Source organism: Callionymus lyra, chromosome 15, assembly GCF_982586985.1.
Source record: "Callionymus lyra chromosome 15, fCalLyr1.hap1.1, whole genome shotgun sequence".
Lineage (NCBI taxonomy): Eukaryota > Metazoa > Chordata > Actinopteri > Syngnathiformes > Callionymidae > Callionymus > Callionymus lyra.
In genome coordinates, this window is record NC_141832.1 from 10901064 (window position 1) to 10926514 (window position 25451).

Sequence of the window (25451 nt, forward strand, 5' to 3'; positions counted from 1 at the left end):
CAGTGATCTGATCCAGCCTTACACCCCAGCTCGGGCTCTGAGGTCTGTGGATCAGAATCTACTGATGGTTCCTGAACCCGTTCAGGACCAGAGGAGAGAAATAAGACGTTTTGATTTGTGCTGGCTTTTCTTTGATTGAACTCCTGTGTTTGTTTCCGTCTTATCTGGACCTTTAAAGTATATACTTTATTGAGTAATGTTTTGATTGTTTAAGGGCTTTGTGACCCTGGTTTGGAAAAGCGCTATATAAATACACATTACTTACGAACTTACTTTACATAATCTTCTGTATTCTGTTAATGTGCAGGTGGTTTTCTGGAGAAATTTAAAATGCTATAATGCTAACGGAGTCCTGCTCTCATAAAAACTTAAATTGCGGGCCACAGAATATCATGTCACGGGCTGCAAATAGCCCACTAATACTTTAATACCATGGCTTTGTGCAGGTGGTTTCCTGAAGAAACTTCAAATGCTAACATGCTAACAGTAACCAACTTCTACTAAACGCTTATTAAACTTTATTAAGAAATGCTAACGTACCACCATACTTAAGACACATATTTGTAGGGACATTTAAACGACATGAATGTAAATCTTGTTTTAAATCTTTTAATAAGTCAAAAGGACAATTAATATATTGTCTTTCTATCAGTGTTTTGTTAAACTGTGCAGGAAACCAAGACAAAAACTCTGTCTTGTTTCATCTTCTCCGTCACCCTGCCAACGTTCCTGGTAATATGACTTGCCCTGGTTTGTTCCACCAAAGAAAGGGGAAAAAACAGGTTTAATCGTGTGTAAAAAAAAAAACAGGACTTCCTTTTTCGTTTCTTTGTTTACGTCATTGCATCCATTCATCTTTTTACTGGCAAACAGAAGTCATCTCTTTGTCTGTGTCCAGAAAAAGGAGTGTGGAAGCTCTGGTGACAGAATTCTCGCGCTTTACTCCGGGGTATTCTCTAAACACACAAACAATGATGTCACAGCTGAGGATTTATAACTCTGTTCTCAGCTGGAGACAGAACAACAATCCTCTCTCCGAGCACTTGCCACATTGGCCGAGATGTTTTAAGAAATAGCAGGCCTGTGTGTAATCCCAACATCCTGACGTGGACCCGGCCTCCTCTCCGGCGCTCCGGCTCCTGCGTGCCCAGCTGGACGAGGTTCCCTAATCCCTCCCTTAAAAATGTGATACCCTGGGATAAAATGCTCCTTTGTGGCAGGCAGTGCAAACAGAACTGCCTTCACCCTGAACACAACATGATCCTGTGTGTTTGAAATGCCAAGAGAAAAAGTAAAGACCACCACGGGTGAGAGCTAAAAAAAAAAAAAAAAAGGTTCATTATTATGTTATGAACTTTACAGTAGGCTAACACAACACAGATTTGTTGGACCAATATAAAATTTAAATTCCAAATAGCCTTGTGAAAAGCTTAATGTGAGGTCAGACACATACAGAGATAGTATTACTGACAGTCCTGTCAGCTTTATAAACTTTAAAACTTTATTAAAAAAAAACCCCCAATATCTTTAGTTTATTGAGCTATACCCTAACCCTAAGCCTAAACCTAGCCCTAGCCCTAGCCCTAGCCCTAGCCCTAGCCCTAGTCCTAGCCCTAGCCCTAGCCCTAGCCCTAGCCCTAGCCCTAGCCCTAGCCTTAGCCCTAGCCCTAACCCTAACCCTAACACTTACCCTAAAAGTAACAATACTGATCCATATGGAGGCATTATTGCAGTCATAACATATGTACGTATATTGAAATGATTTTTTTGTTTGAGTTATATTTAGACCTGACTGTGCTATTGAAACTCTATTCTATGCAGATGACCGTTGATGTTTTTTGTTCAATTCTCTAAAGTAAAATTATTACAGAGTCATATTAAGACACTTTAAAGTTTAAATAGTACAATTGAGAGTTCTGGTCTACTTTATTTTAACCTTCAAAACCCTGTAGTTTTTCCAAATTATTATTTTTATTTTTTTATTATAATATTGAAGCAAAGTTTATCCCTCTTTCTGCCTTGTTTCAGTGTTTGCAAATGTTTTTTTAAACCGAAATATATTCCTAAAATTTACAGCTAATAGTACTAGCGATGGATCTCAGCCATTGTGAAGACTTGTTGTTTAGCTACCAGCATTTTATTTTAAATAATCAGCCTTTTCTCTTATAATGGAACAAATGTTAATGAATAACGTTGGCATTTTATCACAATTTTGTTTGCAAACTATCTGTCTAAATATATACAAATCTGGTTCCGCTAAGTCATTTTTAAGATGTCCACTGGATGTTTAGCTAATATCAAGGTAACATAATTTTGATATTGTAACCTATTGTTGAAATGTAGATATTGTCAACTATAAAGATGTGACTTTTAGATACAAGCTAAGGAACAAAGCGTATACACGTCAACAAGTATATAGAGACATCCAATAACATAAAATATAATGATTGTTGTTGGAAAATAATTTGCTGGGTGAGTCTTTGATACAAACACAGCGAAAAATATAATATATTGAGCCTCTAAGAGAAAACAAAATTGCAGTCACATACTTACGTTTACAGTTTAGCAAATATATATTTAGTTTGACCCAAAAAATCGGATTAATTAGCACTTTTACCATTTTAATATATCGAAACTAATTTCAATTCATGTATTATTATTGCTTTTAATCGCATTTTTGACTTTATATTATCTGCAAATTTTAAATTATTAGTAAAAATATTTGGTAGTCGGGGGGAAAAAGTCAGTTACACCCTGAGGAGGACATTGACTGGTCTGGTGAATCGTAATATCCTTTTTTTTTAATAAGTTAACTATTTTTTTTTATATTTCTAAATGATTTAGATTTAGAAAACAGCAATATTCACCCCTGCAGGCAACACTTAAAATATAGCACAATAAGAAACATCTTAAGACGTTTCTATTTGTTCAGGCTTTTCCTTGAATTTCTCGAACTCCTGTTGTGTTATCAGTTTTATCTTGATCTTTAAAGTATATACTTTTTTGAGTATTGTTTTGATTGTTTAAGCGCTTTGTGACCCTGGTCTCGAAAAGCGCTATATAAATAAATATTACTTACTTACTTACTTACTTACAATGTAAAAAACTAGAACGGCATCTGTTCAAGTCTTAAAAACAAAAAAATGTACATTATTAATACACTTCTTTTTGTTATTTCTCACAATTTTCATAGGTATGATGGAAAAAATATATCAATTATATTAAATAATTTCACATTACTATAATAATCTAATTTTTTTTAAATATCTTGACATTACTAATTTTCTATCGAACATCTATACAAACGTCATCTATAGGTATAAGTTGGTCCGTAGGACCCTCTTGGACCATATTTAGAAATCCTCTTGAGGGAACAAAAACATCATCAGTAAAGAAGCGTCTTCTCTTTATGTGCAGTGGCCTCTCACAACTATCTCGGGGGTGCTAACAAGCAGAATGCGCGGACAAGGGTGTGATGACTTTACCACCCAGGCCAGACTGATTTATGTGCAGAAAAGACCCACAGAGAGTGTGGACAGGATTAAAAGTCCCTCTTCCGAAACGGTCACGGCCAATCACCGCTACAGAAGAAGGCCGGAGCCAATCAGAGCGCAGAGCCGAGGGTGACGAGCGGCTTTGTCCGGTTTTTTAAAGGTCTTTCTTGTCATTTGTAAAGCTTCATTCTGGTCCACTTTAGCTTCGAGTGTGGTTTGAAACAACGAGACGGAAAAAGATGGGAGCCGCTCGTGACGCACCTTATCGACATTTAGATGTTTCTCCTCTGGTTCTGCTGAGACACTCGGAGCATTTCCACAAATCTTACAGTGAAACCACACATGGTTCGATTTAGGTGACATTTCTCTATGACACACAGTCATCAATAATCCTCGGATCACACAAAAAACTCTGGGTTGCGTTTGTTAAAAACTTCAGTATACACATCCACCACTGTTCTTCCACCACTTCCCTCCCACCCACTCTCACCAGCACAGACACATGGAGACGGTGACTGGGGTGTTTTTTTGCCCTAAAATAAACAAAAGTGAGTGATGGATCTTTTCCTTGGATTGTGGGAAAAGTGTTTGACTTTCACACAAGCCTTCTAAACGACTATTAAATCCTACTATGTGTCCACACTTCTTGTTCGGCGGAGGGAAGTAATAGAGCAAAATGGATTTTTTGCCTACAGCAGACCTTTTTAAACCACACAGCCGACGATAATATATACATCTACTTCCTGTGAACCCCATTACATAAACTGAGGGGGGATAGTGTATATGCCTGTCTATGTATTTTTATTTTAGTCTCCAATGGCTCAAAAATATCAAGGTCCAAGCTTACACAGATAAATGTGGAAGCGCTGAAATGCTTTTAGGGTTTATTCTCATTTAATTTGATTTAAATCATTTGATTCCAAATGATTATATCTTCTGAAATACATTTATTATATATTTTTATATTTTTTTAATTAAATTCTCCTATTTTATAATGTATCACCTCAAAACAATCCTTTGTTGTTTTACAATATTAACATTACATTCTCATTCTGAAATGAATGGAAAACATTTGAATAATTATGTTTGTTATTGTTAGCATAATACTGCTAATCTTGTGATTGGGTATGGGGGTTCTAATGGGGTTCATCAAGATCATTCAGTTTCAAAAACTGTGATAATTTTTTATTTAAAAAGATCATTTATGACAGAAGACAGTTGAAAAGTATGGATTGAGAGGAAAAAACCCTCAAAAATATACAAAATAAATATGTTTAAATGAAAATATATCATTTTTTAATTTGATATATGGATAAATGATTCTTTTTTTAATTTCAATATTATTTGAAGAATTAGGGTGATTATATTATTCCATATAAAAGTAGTCTATTACAATAATTAAGGATAATAAAACACATCGAAATAGTAAAAACGAGCTAGAATAATATCACCAATATTATGGTAAAATCCTTCACAATAAGGCCCTTGTATCCAAAGTTTATGATACACTGTGAGCTGATGATCTTGCGGAGCTAATCATGACGGTGGAATTTAAATCCTTCCACTCGAGAGCGACACATGGAGATACGCCGTCATGAGTGGAGACGGTCGAAGGACAGAGGGTACCGAGTGCATCTCACTGAAGGAATGCCATCCAGACCCCGGTTGCTGGAGACGGGGCCAGCTGGAGGAATTCAGAAAAGCCACAACTCCGTTTCCGTGTGAAATAGCTACTTAAGACCACTGTGAACAGCTGCCGGACAGTACCCCCCCCACCCCCCCACACCGCCCCCCCCCCCCCGCCCCACCTACACCACCTCTTTTCCTCTGTGGGCTTGTAAATCTTGACACAGAACGGAGGTGCTTGCGACTTGCTGAAAGGGTTTCAGGGAGGATCCTAGGGGTTCCAGGGCAAAAGGTCAGGCCCTATGTAAGCCGGGGCCTGATGCCGGTGACTGCCAGGAGTGATACCTGTCGATGATACCGCCACCACAGCGCCGACGGATCCGTCATCTGGATTAATGGGAGGCGGTGGAGGCGACGGGGGTCCCTAAAAAAAGCGTTTGAATAAAGCATGCATGTGATCCAACAAATAAAGCGTCATAGATCTGGATGTTGCCTGTGTGTCGCCGTGACAGCATGAAAAGTGTTTCGGGGTGGCATGCGCTGCACTCGAATGTCAAATAAAAAGACATATTGAGAAAAATGACTGAATTATAAGAGTCGTCGCGCATTCGCCTGTGAAAAAAAAAACGGAGGGAGAAAGACCAGTGGGGTCCCCGGGCGCTCTGTTCTTCCCCTGTCCCTCCTGAGTCAATTGTCGGGGAAGCACAGTGGCGACCCTGTGCCATCAATCACCCTGTTTTCAGAGGAGGGCAGACAAGGCAGGGGCCCGCCCCCCAGGACAAGGGGGGGGTTGAAGTTCTCATGCCCTCCCCGCCTCCCCGAAAGCCCCACGCCCCTGCAGACAGAAATCCGACAGCTGGTCCGGCCATTAGTGGTCGGGCCCGAGACCTGAGGGCCCCTGCACAGCAGCAACAGCTGCCAGCCCACTGCCCCCCTGCAGCCCCCCTCCAGCTCTGATCTGTGATAGAAGAGCAATTTTACCTCATTCCTTTACATCCACACTGTGTATTACCAGATATAATTGACCTCTTAAACTCATTTAATCGTTTTTTTGGGGGGGTGTTCACTTGATTATAAGATGACAAACAATGCAGAAAACAGAAAATAATCCTATATAACATTTAGAAATGCAACATTTTGCAGTTAAATCCAGCCGAAAGAAAATGTTTAAATTTTCCCCCATAGAAAGGAAACCCTCGACATTTCTTATTAATTTAATTCTAAATGTTTTGTCCATCAAACAACATAACTTGCTAAAAAAGCCAGCTATAACAACGTTTGTTTTATTGACCGACAACTCGATGTCAATCATAGGCACGTGGGGGCGGGTCATTGTTGAGGCTGCTGTGTGACTGACACCTGTGCAGTCTCTGGTGTGTTAAATAAAAACCACTATCTCCGTGTCAGAGTGCGTTTTTCCGCTCTGAAGGATCATGCTATGAATCTTTTTGGATCAGATTGTGATCAGAAGTGTCATGAGATCTGTGGTTCCAAGACTAAAAAAATAATAAGATACTTGTGGGACATCGCTCATTAAACAATATACAAGACTAACGTTTAATTTGGCAGCAGTATAAAGAAGGGGTAAGAAAAGTAATAAAGTACATTTCTATTTGTTTTTCTGTATTAGTTTCCTTCTGATAAGTAACCAAAAGTAAAAGATACACAAACATACGTAGGAGATTCAAATTCATTTTTCAAGTATGATTAAAAAATCTTTTCAGAGCCAAAGGTACTTCCCCGTTTTTTGTATGTACTTAACTCTTAAGTATATTTTCTTTGAAGTCCTTGGGCACATTTTCTTATCTAATCCATTGCCTAGAGCAGGGGAGTCGAACTCAGTCACAGAATTGGCAGAAATGTTAAATATATAAAAGTAAAAAACTTTACATTCTTTAAAGGGAAACTTATGTGAATCATTCGCCTCTCCTGACTCACTCCTATGTTTCAAATAGTCAAGTATTCCTCTCCAAGATGCAGTAATTCTATCACTTTAAAAAGTTCTCCCCCGTCTGAAATCCCGGTAAACGAGAGGTTACGAGAGCGGAGTCCATTATGATGTAATTATGGCTTTACTCCTCCTTCAACAAACTGTTATCACGCCCCACTTTGTTTATACAACGAGTTCCTTGGAGGTGGAGACTTGATGACATTGACGACAGAGTGGGTGTGGTTATGATAAACAAGATTTAATATCCAGAAAAACAAAGTGTTTTCAGTGGGCAGGGCTTAAGACTATTTTCTAATATCAATATTTCAATGAAAAGAGAGTTATGTACAGACACATACAGATGAGTATAATAGAGGAAAAAGATCTATTTAAGATACACTTAAATCAACACATTAGTTTCCCTGGAAGTCTCTTAAGTGCTTCTTGGCCAAAGATAAAATTGACATTGCAATGTGCAGTTAATTTTAATGGGCTTGTAACGCTAACATTTATATGATTGAGTGATATTAATAGAAATATTTTGCTAAAATTTGCTTTATCTAATTCCGGTTATGAGTTACTAGAATTTTTTCTATCAAAAATATAGATATCATGTAGGACAGACATGTCAAAGGGATGGCCCCAGGGCACAAAATAATATTTGATGCGGCCTCTGAACTCCATTATAAACTTAAATATTCAACCAGAGAACGTTAAAAACACAACCTCAAATAAAAAAAGGGAACTCTGCTATTTGTCGAAGCTAATTACAAAAAACACTTTTATTTGAAGATGTAGAAGCTTTTATCGTGGAAGTTTCAAATGGGATTACGCTTGGTATGATGTAAAAATACACTTTTGGCCCCTGCTCGTTCTCCTTTAGGCAAATGTGGCCCTACTATTAAAATACCACATTTGTATTTGTCTTTTAATGATGTTATCTTTCCTTATTTATGACCAACGTCGGTGAGAAAGTATCCGCCACAAATACCTTTTTCATTATTTACGAGGTTTTTTCTCAACACCCTCACTCTACTGTTGAATTATAAACCAGCGCACGCTATAATTAAGACTCTTTTCTGTATTCATTGGTGTGTATGTGACTGCAGAGCGTTCTTTCATCGTAAAAAAAAAAAAAGAAAAAAAAAAAAAGGCTGTTTGCCAGGCGTGTGACGACGGATGGAAATGCGCGAGTGTCTTCTGGGTGGTTGGTGTGTGTCCCATTAAGGCGAAGAGAAGCGAGTTGAGTATCAGAGATTACACCGCCGTCCCTCGGGGTCCTTGTTACTCATGCTTGTGTTTTCCAGAGGTTCCCACACTTCCCTTGCTGAGGGTGAGACGAGCTGCACCCAACAGCCCCACCTGTGGCTCTGCGTGTCCCGGCACAGCTACCGCGAGCCAGGGGCCGGTCTTAGCAAGAAGAAGAAGAAAAAAACAAAAAAAAAAACACTAAACCAGAGCGGTGCGCAATCACAACAAAAGCTGACGGATGACAATAAAAGTGCACCATAGGGTGTAATTACTACTCCTGCGACAAGAGCGGGATAATTACCCGGAACCTTCCCCCTGTCGCTCCTCCAAACCACTGGTTGATAGATTCCTCTGGAAAAAAGTATTTACAAAACAACCGTCATAATTAAGGAACGACCGGTTTTTGGCATGTGTGGGATTACCGAGGACAATACTCTTTATTGGACATCAACCTACTTGAGCTTGCCTTGTGGCTTTTATCTTTTCTTTGGTAGAATCTTTAGGTTCTTGGTTGCTCAAGTTGGCTCAAGATCTTGAAGAGTTTTTTTTTTTTAAGTGAGAGCGGGGGTGAAAGGCTTAATGGAGGTGAGTGGAAGGGCAGTCAAGCTTGGACAATTCCCCCCCCCGAAACCTTCTGAACCATCCACTGTTCTAGGAGGCGCCCCCCCACACACTTTACCTACAGGAGCCCCCATGTTAGTCGAGTTTAAGATCGATGGTCTGTTTGTGGTCATTGATGGCTTGGTTGCCTCTTGTCGTGAGAAGCTAGGAGGCGCTACAGTTTTTGCTAATCTTTTCTTTTTAGGAGCATGTGTCGAGGGCTGTCACCGTACTGTAAATTGATGTTAAGGAACATTTCACCCTTAAAAATTCAAATTTTTACTCATTTTCTTCTCATCCTCATGTCAATTTAAGGGTTGTGTTTTTTTATTCAAGTTATTTGTTTACAATTTTGGTGTTCTAGGCAAAAATGTAAGTCCCTAATAATGTGTAGCGACCTGTCGTCATCTTTGTTCAAAAAGGACAAAACGTTCAAATTCCTTAATGCTTTCAGAAAATGTGTCCGAAATTGTTCAGAAGAAATAAGTCCATGCTCTTGGCTTCAGTGAAAATATTGCAATATGTGTCAATAAGGATGCACTTGTAGACGAGAGACTTGGAGCTTCCGCTAAAAACAAGCTAAAAAATATACTGACTTACTTGAGTATTTTCAGAAAAATGTATTATTATAATTGATCTGTCGAGGCTTCAATACAAGAGGTTTGTTACAGATGTTTCGGACGAGGAGTATGGAGATTTTCTATACATGGTTTTAAGTTCATATTTTGGAATATTTGAAGACAACTGAGCACAAGTCGCTACATTAAAATGAATAAACATATTTGTCTATAACTCTAAAAAGAACAGATTACTCTGAAAATAATCTAAACACTTAGTCGACCTGAGGGTGAGTAGAAAATGAGTGAAGTTGGAATTTTGCACCACACATTTTTTATTGGAGTTCCACAGAGACTTTGCTCAATTTCCCCCAAATATTTACTTATAAACTCTGATTTCTGGGTAACAATAATTGCAAACTTTTGGAGGTAGATTTATTAAACTATTACTAATGGGCTGGATTAGGCCTCCAAGACGAAAGTTTGTTTTGTCTTTTTTGGATGGTTGAAAGCAAATTCTTACTTTAATTAAACAATGATTATTTACACAATTCTAAATTGGATTTGTTAGAACTCACACACAACTTCACATACACACTCGACAGCTGGTGAAAATGAAGACGATACATCTTAAAAAACACAGACACTAATCTTAGATGGTTAAGATGGATCACTTGTCTATGAACAGTTGGACAAAAAATTCAGAGGAAAATGTATTTTTGACTTTGAAATCCACTGTAAAGCTTTTTTTGTAGTAAAAACAAGTTTTGGATTTAACCCCTTGATACATGCGCTACTGGTAGGACAACAAAGGTATATCTTAACGCATGATGCTAATGCCTTAAGTTTCTGGTTTATCTGGTTAATCCCAGGCTTCCTTGGTAGCGACACTTCTACAGAATTTCAAGCTACTTTTCTAGACGGACAGGATGAAAATTTTCATCACTTTGTTTTCATTTGACTCATGGAAGCTTTTCAGAAAAAAGACTATCGTGACATTTAAAAATGTTTTTCTGTGGACCACAGGAAATCTACCCAAGGGCCAAAAAGTGTCTCTATGACTGGCATTTGGACTTGTAACCATTAAGGGAAAATTACTTTTTAAATAACTTTTGATTTTAGTTTTTGCTGTTTCCTAGATCATTTTCTTTGGTTTGTACTTGTATTACTTTATTTAATTTTTAAGACCAACCTTATTTTTCATATACAACTTTTCCTTTAATCTAGGTATGTAATACTATCTTGAATTTATGGTACAACGATTATAAACTTGTTTTTGTTAAATGTTAAAAACAGGCGTTAACGTCGAACGCTCGAGTTTCAGTCCCGCTGATGAATCTACTGTGCGTGTGTTATTATCCATGCTGGATTCTCAAATTCCGAAAATGGGCAGCGAGTATTTGTGACGATGATGTCTGGCTCGAGAATGCGACCCACCGCTGCCCACTGTGATGCCGCTCCGGCCGCCAAAACCAACAAGGCCTTCTTCCCTTTGACAGCCGATCTGTCTCGGAGCACAATATCCATCATGGACGCCCACGGCTCCTTTGTCCCCGGGAGAAATCCGAGATTTGAAGGAAGGAAGGAAGATAGCGGGGAAGAGAAGCATCCACATTGTTTTCACATTTAAATTGGCTTGAGCAGATGTTGGAGTTAATGAAAAAAAAAGGGAGCAGAAGATGTTCTCCTAGAATGGACAGAAGAAAGAAAAAACACGCCTCCAGGCTACGACAGCCTCAGACGGACACTTGAGTGATAAGGATATTAGCGATGGAATGAGACGGGGTGGGATCACAGGGAAGAGTTTAGGGTGGATTTTGGTTTTAGTGGTCTGTGCCTGAGGGATCCGGGTTGACACAGGAAATATCGTGAAGGTGGTTGTACTTTATTCAAAACCCAGTCGGACAAAATACCTGTTTAAAAAGTTGAAAACGCTTAGAAATAGTGCGACAAAACTGAGTAAATCCTTCTGGATTATTCAAGATTAATTTAAAAATGATGTGCTTTGAGTCTATATTTAGTACAACTAAAGACACGAGCGTGTTTATGTTTTCTATTTACTCCGAAGGAAAACATACTTGGAATGTTTGTCCAAGCGAGGCCTCCGACACGACCAAGAGTAACACTTTTGATTGTGTTGAACAGATGTCGGGATTAACAAGTGTTTTCGCTGCAGTTTAAAGTTATCCCCCTGTTGTTTTCGTTCGCCACATCTAGGTCACAAAGGGTCGAGTGTGTCCTTGAAGAAGGTATATTTCCAGGATGGAGGGTGGAGGTTGTGTGTGTGGGGGGGGGGGGGAGTGGGAGTGGGAGTGGGTGGCTGATAGTGGCAGACATTCCACACCACAACCCCCTACTGCCAGGAAAAGAGGAGGCCTTGCAGTAATTCCACTTTTATTAAACCACGTCGGGAGAAATATAAGAGGCTTGTTTTGCGGCATGACGGGCGGATCCGCCGTCTCTCATCTTCATCCCGTTTGAACAGACAGTCTCTTATTCGTCTCATTTCCTATTGTCCTCCCCGTCTGATGTCCAGACAGCTGTCCGGCCGACTCATCTTCTGCTCCTGCGTCTGATCAATCCAGCTGTCGCGTTTTCCCCCCGTTTCCTGTCTCATGACCTCCCTACTGTACATTTTGCTTCCTGCAGTTTTTCCACATGGGTGGGTGACGTCTCTCCCCCCCCCCCCCCCCCATGACATCGACAACTGCTGTATCTCCGTGGCGTCCTGTGGCTTTTTTTTCTGATCACGTGGTGGATCCTCCCGAAAAAAGGCTGTGTAGTGCTAATCTCTTTTCAAAGACTTTTACATGATTATTGGGGTTGGGGGGGGGGATCTTTATTGTCAGGCTAATTTAGCAAACAACCCTCTGGTCGCTCTGACCCCCGGTGACCGGGTCGTCGTCTCCACAGCAACTCCCGAGGGTTGTGATGCACGATGGAAGGTCTCGCCTCGGGAAGTCACCCCCCAAAAAAAACTACATGACGTTAGATAAGATAAAACTTTATTAATCCAATTGGGAGGAAATGAGGTTGACAAGGATATTAGAAGGTGCTAATGATAAGATAAGATACAATGTAGTAGATTTCCAATTTTATTAGTTTTATTTGAGGATGAGGTAATTTAAAGTATATCTTATTACGACACAAAAGGCCGAATATATATAAATATACAGGATGATTCCTGAGATACCTGAGCCTTTTATTCAAGAGAAAATATCTTCTGATTTATACAGTTTCTTAGGTGTTGATTTCCTGCCACAGTGTGTTTGTCTTCGCTTGATACAAGAGTTTTATAAGAATATTTGCTCAGTTTTTTTGTAATATCGCATACATTCTGTATCTATACTCTTTCAAAATTAACACAAATAATTATACTTAAATAATAAGTATGTTAGGTCCTTAAAATTGGAACATTTCACTAAACAAAATTCAAGACAAAAAATGTTTTAGTAAAAGTGTGGAAGAAACAAATCCAAAGTTAACTCATAGATTCAATTCATATTATCCTGAATTATTTTATTTTATAATCAGAAAATGTAAAATAAACGTTTTTTTTTTTTATTATTCATAAAAATGTGTACATGTCACCCATACTTGTTTACATAAAGATCACTCTAGTCAGTAATAATAAAAAAAAAAACAAGTGAAGAAGGAACACACTGTTTATTGTACCATTATGAAGATTTCATGAAAGCTTTTTGTGTATTTTTGCTAATGGAAATCTGGTCAAATCTGGGCCGCCAAGTTATTTTATGTGGCCCGCCAGGTTGTTTTAATATTGTTCATATTAATATGGTGACATATGATCATCTAAACTATACAAAGACTGACTTGAATAACAGTAGGTTGAGTTTGAAAAAAAAAAGGAATTTAAGGAGAATTAAACACTCCCTGTTATAGACAATTTAAGAAATATAAAATTTAAATGCTTTTTTTGGCCCATTGTCAAATTGAGTTCGAACCCCATGCTCTAGAATCTCACAGAAAACTCCTTAATTGTGTTTTATCAGCATTTTGCTAAATGTTTGCGAGATAAAATAGCACCGTGAACAGCTATACTAAATATTAGATTAAATCCTAGATGGTTTTGAGTTCGACTTTTCCAGGGCATGATACGCCAGCTACGTAGAGCTATAGCTATTCATCAGGTCATCAGGAAAACATTTGAATGTTCTCTAAAGTCCATGGAGCGTCCACAACAAACCAACAGACGCCAATAGCTACAAATCTACTCTTGCCTTGAAGCAGATTGTGAAACGTTGACCCTCTAGCCAGCACTAGCTGCAATGTCACTCAGAAAAGTCGACCATAAAGGCATGAACCGCTTGAGTTTAGCAAACCCCTGATGCGTGTCCACGGGTCAAGAATTGAGCAGACATTCTGAAGACGCGTCGGATTATGTCGCATCCTGGCAACATGTCTGGGTGAGCAGCAGCCATTTTCCCAGGGACTCTGGGCAGGAGAAAGGCAATCCAGACATTCCTTTGTCCTGTTGTGCTCTCTCTCATCATCTCTAATTTAAGAGCAGCTGACAGACCCTCCACCATCAAAGCCGGGCTGAAGAGGTACGAACAACAGGGATGCCCCCCCGCGACACTTTCCTGGCCGGTCCTTCGGAGCGTCAGCAACACCTGTTGTCAGCGCCGCGGATGGCGATTACAGGTCATTTGGCAGCAGAATGAAGAACGTCTACGCACCGCATTGTTTTTTAAACAATCACAAATTGGCCACTTTGAGAACAATAAATCTAATAAACTCTAATAATAGAGTATTTATAAAGCAAGTCTAGTCAAGGTAGCAACAATTGACTCGATACGTGAATCCTTTTTGCATTAAAACTGGCGTTTAAGATTTATATAGATGGATAAATGATTGGATTTCCATCTAACTCAAAAGTCACCCAAATTCCAATTTCACCAATTTTCTACTCACTCTCATGTCGACTAAGTAAGTAAGTAATATTTATTTATATAGCGCTTTTCGAGACCAGGGTCACAAAGCGCTTAAACAATCAAAACAATACTCAAAAAAGTACATACTTTAAAGATCAAGATAATACTGAGAACACAACAGGAGTGGTGGAAGAATTTTTTCTTAGTGGAGTTAAAGGCAGAAATGTATGTTTATAGGAAGGTCGCGAATGGCGCCCCCTTTTATTTGTTTGTCTCGTCCAAAAAGACACACTTTACAAAAAATTGAGCTCTCAGTGTGGACAGTAGACACTGTTTCCTGTCTATGTAGCGTGTTAGCATTTTAGCTACTTCTACAAAAAGGCTTAAAAATATGGACTTTTAAAAGTATATTTCTGAACAATTTCTCTTGTCTCGGCTTTAATACAAGAAGGACATCACAGACGAGAAGTATGGAGGTATTTGGATTTTTTTTGGTGTGTTTTTTTGGACGAAGAAAAGTGAGCTCTGGTTGCGACATTTCAATTGTCTCTTTTTGCTAGTTTGAGTTCCTTTTTTTTATAGTTAAACTGTTGAATGGAATTTAATGTTATTTACTGATGAAACCTTGATGTAAGTCGAAAAATATTTTTTTTAACCAGGAAAACAGTTGGACGTTTGTTAAATAAGACAGTGGTTATCAAATAGAGAGAAAATTCCCATTATTACTTTTAAAATTCCATCAACCCATCTTTAAGCTAACATTTTATCAAACAGATAGAGGTAAATGAGGACAGCTCGCTCTCACAACACACACAATAGGAGCAAAGAAGAAAGTTAGCGAATCAAGGCTGGCCCGCTCTGTTGTGGTGATTATCAAGGAGAGTCTGAAGAAAGGGGATTGACCTTTTTGAATGAAAAATTCTTAGTTTATTTACCAAATTCATGCAGCTCATCTTTAATCTATCAACTGGCCTCTCAACTATTAAAATTAAATCGTAACATGATGTTTGTGGAGTTGTTTTTCTGTACACGAGTCAAGTTTTTAGTTTGTGACCTTTGTCCCACTAATAGTCCAGGGAATATGTGAACGACCATTAATAAATTAATGGTTAAACACTCGTTTTATTGGGCAGAAGAGAGCTAAGAAGTTTTTTAACTGTTCGTCATCAAGGGTTGTCACTGCTAGTCATTCTTAAGCTTAAGCTATCTCCATCAAATAGGACCTCACTCTTCTTTTAAACATCATTTTAAGTAAACATAGTAGGACCCACACACCAACACTGAGCAACAGAAGTAGTAAAGGAGTTCTGAGCTCATTTCAAACCAAAATATGTCCAAACATCAGCTTTAAAAGAGGCTGGAGTCACTGTATCCTCTCGTCCTCAGTCATCCACGAGAAACCATTGTTCCTTTTGATGCAGAGAACTGTATTGATCTATAAATAATAACTTAAAATATGATTTTCAAGCCCAAAATCGATACAGTATAGTGGAAAATAATATCGCGTAGATGTATCGCCGTATGGATATTTTCTTACACTCATAGAAATCTCTGTTCCTTAACTTATCTTGAACATTAATCTCCCTTAAACATTAAAAATACATTAGATACCAGAGGAATGTGAGATAAATACTATAATAATTAGAACTATTTAAAGCAGCTCTATGCAATTATTAGTCGAGCGACGCCAGTGGACTACAGTGTTAACAACGAAACGCTTTGTTATGTTTGACCTCAATTCTATTCCTTATTTTGATTAATTAATTCATTAAAGCAGATTGTTTTTGACTTCCCTGTGACTCGCTATTACCATGGCAACACTATTTGTTTAGTTGAAGATGCGAAGATTATCCCTTGAATAAACCGGGAGGAAAAAAACGTCCGCATCTGGAATGTTTTAATCGTCACACACGTCAACATCGATGAGTTTGTACGACGGCAGCGTGAACGTTTGCAGCGCGGCAGCAGGTTTGCTTATTCTCACACTTAAAGCAGCATGTTTGGACAGGAAAACCCCGGAGGAGCCCAGATGCGGTCCACACTCTGCTCCGTACAAGCCTCTAATTATACTGTTGGCTCCATTATGAGCTATAATTACATGGAATCAAACCAGTCGATGTCACTTTTTTTCTTGTCTGATATGAAGTATATCGAGATGAGAAAACCTCGATATCCGAGATCCCTTGGATGAGTACGAGCTGTGGGACGAGTTGTAAATGTTTTTTGGTTTAACCTTTGAGGGCTGGAGGGCTTAACTTGTGGATTTCTCACATATGAGAAAGGACAGCTCCAGGGTTCTCCCTGACCTGCGCTCCCATGAAAAGTGCTGTTTCGACAGCTTGTTCTAATTCCCTGGTCTTTCTTTTCGGGAGGACTCACTGGGAAAAGGAAGCTTGTATTCCCACATCGCTACAACAAGAGCGGCCCCAGGGGCACGAGGAGGAAGAGCGTCACCGGGACTCAAGGGGGGGGGGCTTCAGTAAGGGAAGTGGACGGCCCACGCCCTCGGAGAAGAAGAAGGGAACGCCGTTTCTTCACATGGGGTCTGCTTTCCTTGTGGTTTTTTTTGCTTCAGAATTCCCAGTCTGTTTGAAGTTAATCTGTGTAAATATCTCATTCCTTAGAAATTACTATTTATATCCGTCAAGTGAATGTTTCCATGTGTCGCATGAATCCTGGAGCAAAGACACGGAAGAATTAAAAATTAAAAAGTGTGCAGTGACTCTATGATAGTTAGGGTTGAAGGAAGGGGAAGTTTGAAAATGTTTGAAGCATATTTACAAATCTAAAAGCAAGATTACGAACTGGAAAAAGTATTGACGGACTTGGAAACAAATCTAGAAATTCTGAAACAAATTAATGAATTCTGAGACAAATTTACAAAATATCAAACCAAGTTGACTCTGTCTTGAGATCATTTACAAACTGTGAAGCAAAGTTACAACAAAAAAATGTACGAAATTCAGAAACATTTTTTACAAACTCTTGAAACAAATCTTACAAACTCTAAAACAGATTAACAACATCTTAAACCACATTTATAATGCCTCGAAGCTATTTAACACATTTTCAACTTAAACAAATGTATGAACTCTGAAACCAAATTACAATTTTCTGAAATAAATGTAATACATTTGTTCAAATCTACAAAATGAAACAAATGAACAAACTCTTGAAATAAGTATACATACTCTCAAACAAATTTACAAATTGAAACACATTCACGAAGTCATTGAATATATCTACGAAATGTACGAACTCCTACAAGGAAATTCAAAAAACGTAATATTGCAAACTCTTTCAAAATTTAAAATTCCATAGAAATGTTTAAAAGCCTGAAAGAGACTCTAAAGAGATCTTGAAAAACTTTCAAATACAACCTTTTCAATAAAATGCAGTCACTTAAAAGCAAATTTACAAATCTTGAAACACATTTGCAAACTATTCTCAGTTTTAAGATGACCCGGAGGCCCGAAAACAAATGTGTTTGTGGTATCCCTTGTGTTATCCCTTTTGTCGGGCCTTGAGCCTGACATAGGACAAAGTTGAGCACAGCTATTAATGTACCAATAACATTTGCAAAGTCTTAAATCAAATTGACAATAGTGTCTACATGTTGTGTTTTTTTTGCCAAAATAAAAAATACACCAACAAGAAAGAAGCCTCAGGTAAGTTGCTTACCTGCTTCAAGATGCACTAGTGACAATAATAGTACACACTATTGCACTAATACATTGTTATTAAACAGCTATACAATCTGAATTTAACTAGACAAACCGTTGGGTTTTAAGCTCATGACGGGGATAGTGTTTTTGGCACGTTAAAATCAGCAGGAAATCTGTGTCAAAGTGTCAAACTTTCAGGACATACCATCGCGCTGATGCCTGAAACACATGCTGCATGTGGCAGAGCTGGGCTTTATAACCCGTGTGACTCACCCTGGCAGTCACCCTCGATTTCCAGCTCCAACCCGAATTAAGCGTTTGCTGGACGCACCTTCCCCTACTTGGTGCTCAGCGACAGAACGTCATGTTCAGCTTGCAGTTGCTCAGACACTTCAACAAGCTCTGCACGTTCTTTTGTTTGTGTTTCACGCTGTGAAATTCTGTTATGGATCAATACCGAGAGATAAGAGGCTCGGATCAACCTTGGCTGAACAACGTCAACGATGGTTCACGTTCGTGAGAACCTCCTCCATGATGGGAGCTCACAGGTTTTGCCGAGTGAAACGTGGGGCAGAGTGAAAAGGTCAAAGGTAAAGAGTATTAAAATTGACACGTTTGCAGTTATGTGCCGAGACCCCCCGGGATGAGAGACTCTGCTCAGATTTTACTTGAGCTCTCGTTGCATTCTGTTAAAAAGCAGATGTTGTTTGTTGGGTTCCAAAAATGCTAACAACATCTTTGTATGCAGTGAAATACTTTTGGTCTCCCAAGCTGGTTTTTGAACATAAAAATAATATAAAACGAATTTTATACAGTGTTTTGATTAAAGTGAATTTCTTTTAAGATATTTGTTAATTGATTTTTTAACATAAAACAGCCAGTACAGCTCAACAGTTTAAATGGAATTATACTATATAATGAGAAAATAAAAAAATATGAAAAAAGAAAATCTCCATCAGAAGAAGGGAAATAACATTTTTGCCGCTGTAAAAATAAAAGTATTTATATATATCCACACACACTCAAACATATACAGTATATTCATTAAAAAAATGAAAAGATGTAAAGATACATACTTGTTTAATTAACAGAAAAGATAAAAAAGAACTAAAACAAAAAACACAAAATAAAAACAAAACAACAACAACAAAAAAAGTAATAAAATAAGAAAAAACAAACAAAACAAAACATGCCTGGTCCGCAAATACATTTAAAGTGAATTTCTAACCTATAATAATTATTCTGCTTCTTTATTATATTATAAAAGGAGTCGTTGTAGAAAAGAATCTTATCTTTTTTCTACTGAAACTGGTGAAATCAAATATGTCCAAATCTGGCCTGTCAAGTCAATATATGTGTCCACACCGGATGTTCTGCTCAAATCAAAGTAGATTAATTTTCACGTTGATATTACGACCTAAATAGAAGATATAGTTTCAAGATTAAAGAGCAGCTTTATTCGCCAGTGCATATTGGTATACATACATGGAATTTCCCGTGGTTGTGGAATTGGTTTTAACAAAATAGTTTCAGCTCTACAAGACGATGCAGACATGGCTAATATGCTACTGGCTAAAAAACTGACAACATGTTAAGGTAAGGTAAGGTAAGGTAAAACTTTATTGATCCTGATGTCAGGTCTGTTTTTTTTTATTTAATATTTTTATTAATCATACAACATTTTTTATAAAAAGGCCAGCCATACCAACAGATGCTTTAAAATATTGTTGCCATTTTATTCGATTTTTTAAAAACAAAATTATTATTAAAATTATTCCAAGTCATTTATGTAAAAAGTACTTGTAGAAAAACCTTGAAACAAAACAGAAGAGATCAACAAAACGACGTACAAACCACCGCTGTGGAACCTGTCCATCAAATACCACAAGACTTGATCCTGCTTTGATTTCAACTAAATGTCATGTGTAACCATAACAGATGGAATGAACTTAGGGGAAAAAAACAATTCCGTTTTACTCGTTACATAAGAAAAGAAAAAGGTTAAAAAAATATTGTGATTTTTATGAGAGACACTAGCAAGAGTAAAGCTTTCCAGTTTAGGAAAAATGAAACATGTTCGAAGATTTCCAGTTTTGAAAAATACGTCTTGTGGCCAACGAGGCAGAGTCTACACCAAATAAAGCAGTCAAATAGTTGGGGAAAAAAAAAAGAAGAATGATATTTTGGCCTTAACCTGACAGTCACCTTTTGCCCATCTCTATTTCCCCCCCCGACTTTAAATATAGGATGAGAACTGCGGAAACATCAGGAATCCCATAGAAAAAAAACCCGCTTCTGTGTTTACGTATTTTTCTTGGTAAGTGTGGGAACCAAGGGCAGAGATACCAGGATGTGGGAGCCAAAGAACCATCCAGATAATACTGAGAGTCGAGAGGCTCCGGCGTGGCGGAAAAAAAGTCAATCCACTTCTCCTCTTATCTCACCTGAATCCACAAACCTTCTCGGGCGTAGCTGTCGGGGTTAAATGCCGGCGTCATATCAGCGAATCAGTGACTAAAGGAAGGGACTTAAAAAAACGGATTCATAGACACGTTCATGAGGGCGATTGTAATCTCAAGACTAGTCGGTACACAATAAATCTCCTACTTGCCGTCATGCGGTGTGAGATTCATCTGTGGGAGTTTGAGCACTTTCTCCATGTGCATGTCGCCGTGAGTTTTGGTAAGTTTTGTGTGGTTGGGAGGCCGATTTTATTTATGATGATGAGGGAATTCTCAGCCACTGCTTTAGGGGCTCCTTTTTGAGTTTGGAGTGGCCCCCATGTGTGGTCCCGAAGTCTTGGAAAGAGAGAGAGAGAGCGCGGAGACACTTCACATACACAGTCCCTGATGAGCCCAGAGCAAAGAGACAGAGGTCCAATAAACAAGTCCTGATTGATCCAGCCGCGGCTCCGTCAGCGCTGCCAAAATCCCTTTGTCTCCGAGACGACGCCACAGACTGCCGTCTACCCGCCGCTGCCGGGGCTGCCCGGGGACATCCTTCATTAGCCGCCCATGCGGAGACAAACTAAAGTCCCTCGGAGTTGAATTAAGGGCTTTGGAAAAAAAAATAAAAATGTTCCAGTGTATGACAGGTTGTTTCTGGGAACAACTGCAGCAGGGTGTTGTGCAACAGGTAGATGTTGGGGCGATGTTGCTTCAGCTCCACATGGTCCCATCAATCATTCCACCGCTGCACATGAGAAACCTGTTTTCAAATCCTTGCGAAACCCAGGGATATATATTCCCCTACTATTCCCACTCTATATGTCACAGATACCTTGCGTTAGATGCATGTAGGATCTGCCAAAATACTGTCAACCCCGTTCCAGAAAATATGCGGTGAAACATTCTGCTCTGCAACCGTGATCCAGGGGGTCGTTTCTTGTAAAAGTAGTTCAAGATTGGAAAAAAACTGGGACGCTAGAGCAGTTTTAATAAGGATTTAAAATAATACAATTTTCGAGAAACGTAGGTTTGGAGACGAATGCAGTTGCCAAAAGGCACATACCTCCACCCAGGAGTGAATTTCACATGACTTTATGAAAGCACGGCAAACTATCAAATCCTTAAAAGAACCTTCCATGATTCACGATTCAAGAATTGTCTTGGCTCAGGAGCAAAGCTAACTTTCCGGGGGCTGGCAAATCAAACTTGAGTGAAAGCTTAGTGTCAATACCACTAAGTCAGCGGTGGCCTCTCGTCTTGACAACATCGACAGTTATCACATTCAAGATGATTTATTACAATGATTCCAATATATGGTATTTTTTGTCAAGTCAAGTTTTATGTTTTTTTGCTGATGTGAAGCCATAAAAGTGATGAATACGCTTATAAAAACCCTCTGAAATATAGAACCACCCCATAATGTCATCACTTCTCACTAGGGCCAATTGAAAAAAAAAAAACGGTGAAATTTCATCAAACTTGTTGACAGAATCTTTAAACCACTTTGCATACTCTTGAAACTTATTTATTAGCTCTAGTAGAAAAAAAAAATCAAAACTTGTCACACAAAGGTAAAAAATCTATAAAAGAAAATCTACAAAAACACATTTTATAAATATTGAGGCAAATAAACAACATCTTAAAGGAAATGTCCAAAGAGTTTATTCTTCAATTAGAACTTTCATCACTGTAATTGTATTTGCCTATCAATGTTGATAACAATGTATGTTGTTTTTGTAATATCATTTTTTGGTTTGTTCTTATATTTTTTATTATTTTTATTGTTCTAATAAAGCTGTGCATGTTGGGTGTGAAGCCATCGTGATCATTTAGGTTTCAAAACCTTTCAGAATCCAGGTAAGAATATTAATCTCTCCTGTCATTGAATCAATTGGACTTGAACTTCTAAATCTCTAAACAATATATTATATAATATATTATATTCCATTTAAAAATCTTTCCTAATTTCCGAGGTAATAAAATTCCAGGTAGCCTTGTCAATTTCTTTCAAGGTGTGGACAAGCATGTGATCCAAAGCTGCTTTCTCATTGGTTTCTATCATTATTCAACTGGTCTCGACTGTCAAGGAATTTTCCAAGTTAAGGAATATCAAACACATTACTAAGAAATTAACGTTTGTCATCTAAAGAAATTCAAAATCATTGATTCTGGAGTTCACCTAAGATGACCTCTCTACCTTTGCCATCGTCCGACATTCCTCTCAAGTTTCACTAAACTTAAGGTCACATTTATATCGTCTCAATTCGTGGTCTATGCCCTCTGACACAGTGTGGGATAAAAAAACCCTCCGACAAAAACCCTGCTTATCTAACCCCAAACATCATTTTGTTGAGTCGGCCTTCTCAAGATTGCGATGGCAGGGTCTCTGTGTTCCTCTTGAAACTGTAGGAAATTCTAAACTGAGCGCTGGATCAAGTGCAGCCAGCGTGGACGTTTCCCACAGTTGGGACTCTGGCAGAGGAGCGGAGTTATCTGACACTAATCACCCATTAAAAGTGTAATTCTCTTCTGCAGCAGCTATTGAGGCGACTGTGCCAGCTGCTGCTTCTTCATCCAACCAAAGGATTCCCAGTAGATTCTAGGAAATCTGACAATAGTTTTTTTTTTTCGTTTTTGTCCCTTTTAATTGCAAGTTTAAGGTGAATAGCCTACTTTTTTTTTATTTCGGTGAGGTAGTATTCACCATTTAAATGTGGATTTGTAGATACACTTTACCGTACTTTACTGGGGCTTTTTGTCGGTTTAACTAGTAAGAAAAAACTGTGAACACGAACAACACGAACCGTGCGAACACGAATCAGGTGGACACGGACGATGCAAATGCAGATGACGCAAGCACGAACAACGTGAAAAATAGCAATGCGAACAATAACAATGCAAACACGAACAACGTGAACGGGATCGACCAGAACACAAGCAATGTGAACACGATCAATATCAACTCAACGCAAAGATGAACAACATTAACAGGAACAACGTGAAGATGAACAACGTAAACACTAACAATGTGAACACCAGAAACGTGAACACGAAAATCATAAACACAAAAAACATTAACATGTTCACTGTGAACACGATCAACATGAGCGCGAACATCATGAACACGAACAACGTGAACACGAACAAAGTGAACATCATGAAAACGGACAATGTGAACATCGTGAACACGGACAACGTTAACACCAACAACGTGAACACGAACATCGTGAACATGAACAAAGTGAACACAAACAAAGTGAACACGAACAAAGTGTACATGGTGAACACGAACAACGTGAACACGAACAACGTGAAAACGAACAACGTGAACACGAACAACGTGAACACGAACAACGTGAACACGAACATCGTGAACACGGACAACGTTAACACCAACAACGTGAACACGAACATCGTGAACATGAACAAAGTGAACACAAACAAAGTGAACACGAACAAAGTGTACATGGTGAACACGAACAACGTGAACACGAACAACGTGAAAACGAACAACGTGAACACGAACAACGTGAACACGAACAACGTGAACACGAACAACGTGAACACGAACAAAGGGAACATCGTGAACACGAACAAAGCGAATATCGTGAACACGAACAAAGTGAATATCGTAAACACGAACAACGTGAACACGAACAACGTGAACACGAACAACGTGAACACGAACAACGTGAACACGAACAACGTGAACACGAACAACGTGAACACGAACAAAGTGAACAACGTGAACACAAACAAAGTGAACATCGTGAACACAAACAAAGTGAACATCGTGAACATGAACAACGTGAACAACGTGAACACAAACAAAGTGAACATCGTGAACACAAACAAAGTGAACATCGTGAACACTAACAAAGTGAACAACGTGAACACAAACAAAGTGAACATCGTGAACACGAACATCGTGAACACGAACAACGTGAACACGAACAACGTGAACACGAACAAAGTGAACATCGTGAACACAAACAAAGTGAACATCGTGAACATGAACAACGTGAACAACGTGAACACAAACAAAGTGAACATCGTGAACACAAACAAAGTGAACATCGTGAACACGAACAAAGTGAACATCGTGAACACGAACATCGTGAACATCGTGAACACGAACATCGTGAACATCGTGAACACGAACATCGTGAACATCGTGAACACGAACAACGTGAACACGAACATTACTGCCATTATTCCGGTTAGATTAACTAAAGAACTTCGGCCGCTATATATTGGTGTCAACTTACGTCACACTCTAAATTTTAATCGCAAACACTGAAGATGTAGAATTTGAGTGATTTCTAGACGAGAACATGAACAGAAAAATGTATATATTGTGTTGTATATAAGAACAATTTGAGAGTCATATTGAATAGTTAGATGTTGTTACAACTCAATGAGGTTAAGAGTTATTTTGAACATGTTTAATAAAGACTTATCTGACTTTTTCGTTTCGCTTAATGCGCCTTATAATCCTAAACCCTTATTATTGCGCGTAGAATACGGTAAATGTGACTTTTCTGAACGCGGAGTATGATTTAACAGTTGTGGATAATATATCACACGTCGGATAGAATGACAAAAGATCCCGATGATCTGCGGATCAGAGTTCACTTCCTCGTATCCCCTTTCAGTATTTCATGTCTTCTTTTGTTTCTTTTTTTTCCCCCCACTATGTGTGTACGTTCTCTCCTCTATGGAAGTATGCGAGCCAACGCTTTGGTCACAGATCCGCCTTGATTTTTACAACATGCCGAAGAGATGGCGATTCAGTGAGCGTCGGTAAGAGGGGGGGGATCAGCTTTAAGCCAAAAGGCAGCGGTTTCAGCACAGTTTTTTTTTAATGCCCCACCTGTCGCGGATCAGCAGCCGACCCGGGATTCTGGATGACCTGCCCCGTTTGCAGCTGTGGGTTCTGGGGGTCTGAAAATGTGTTGGCCAGGTCCCACTGTGACCCATCTTACT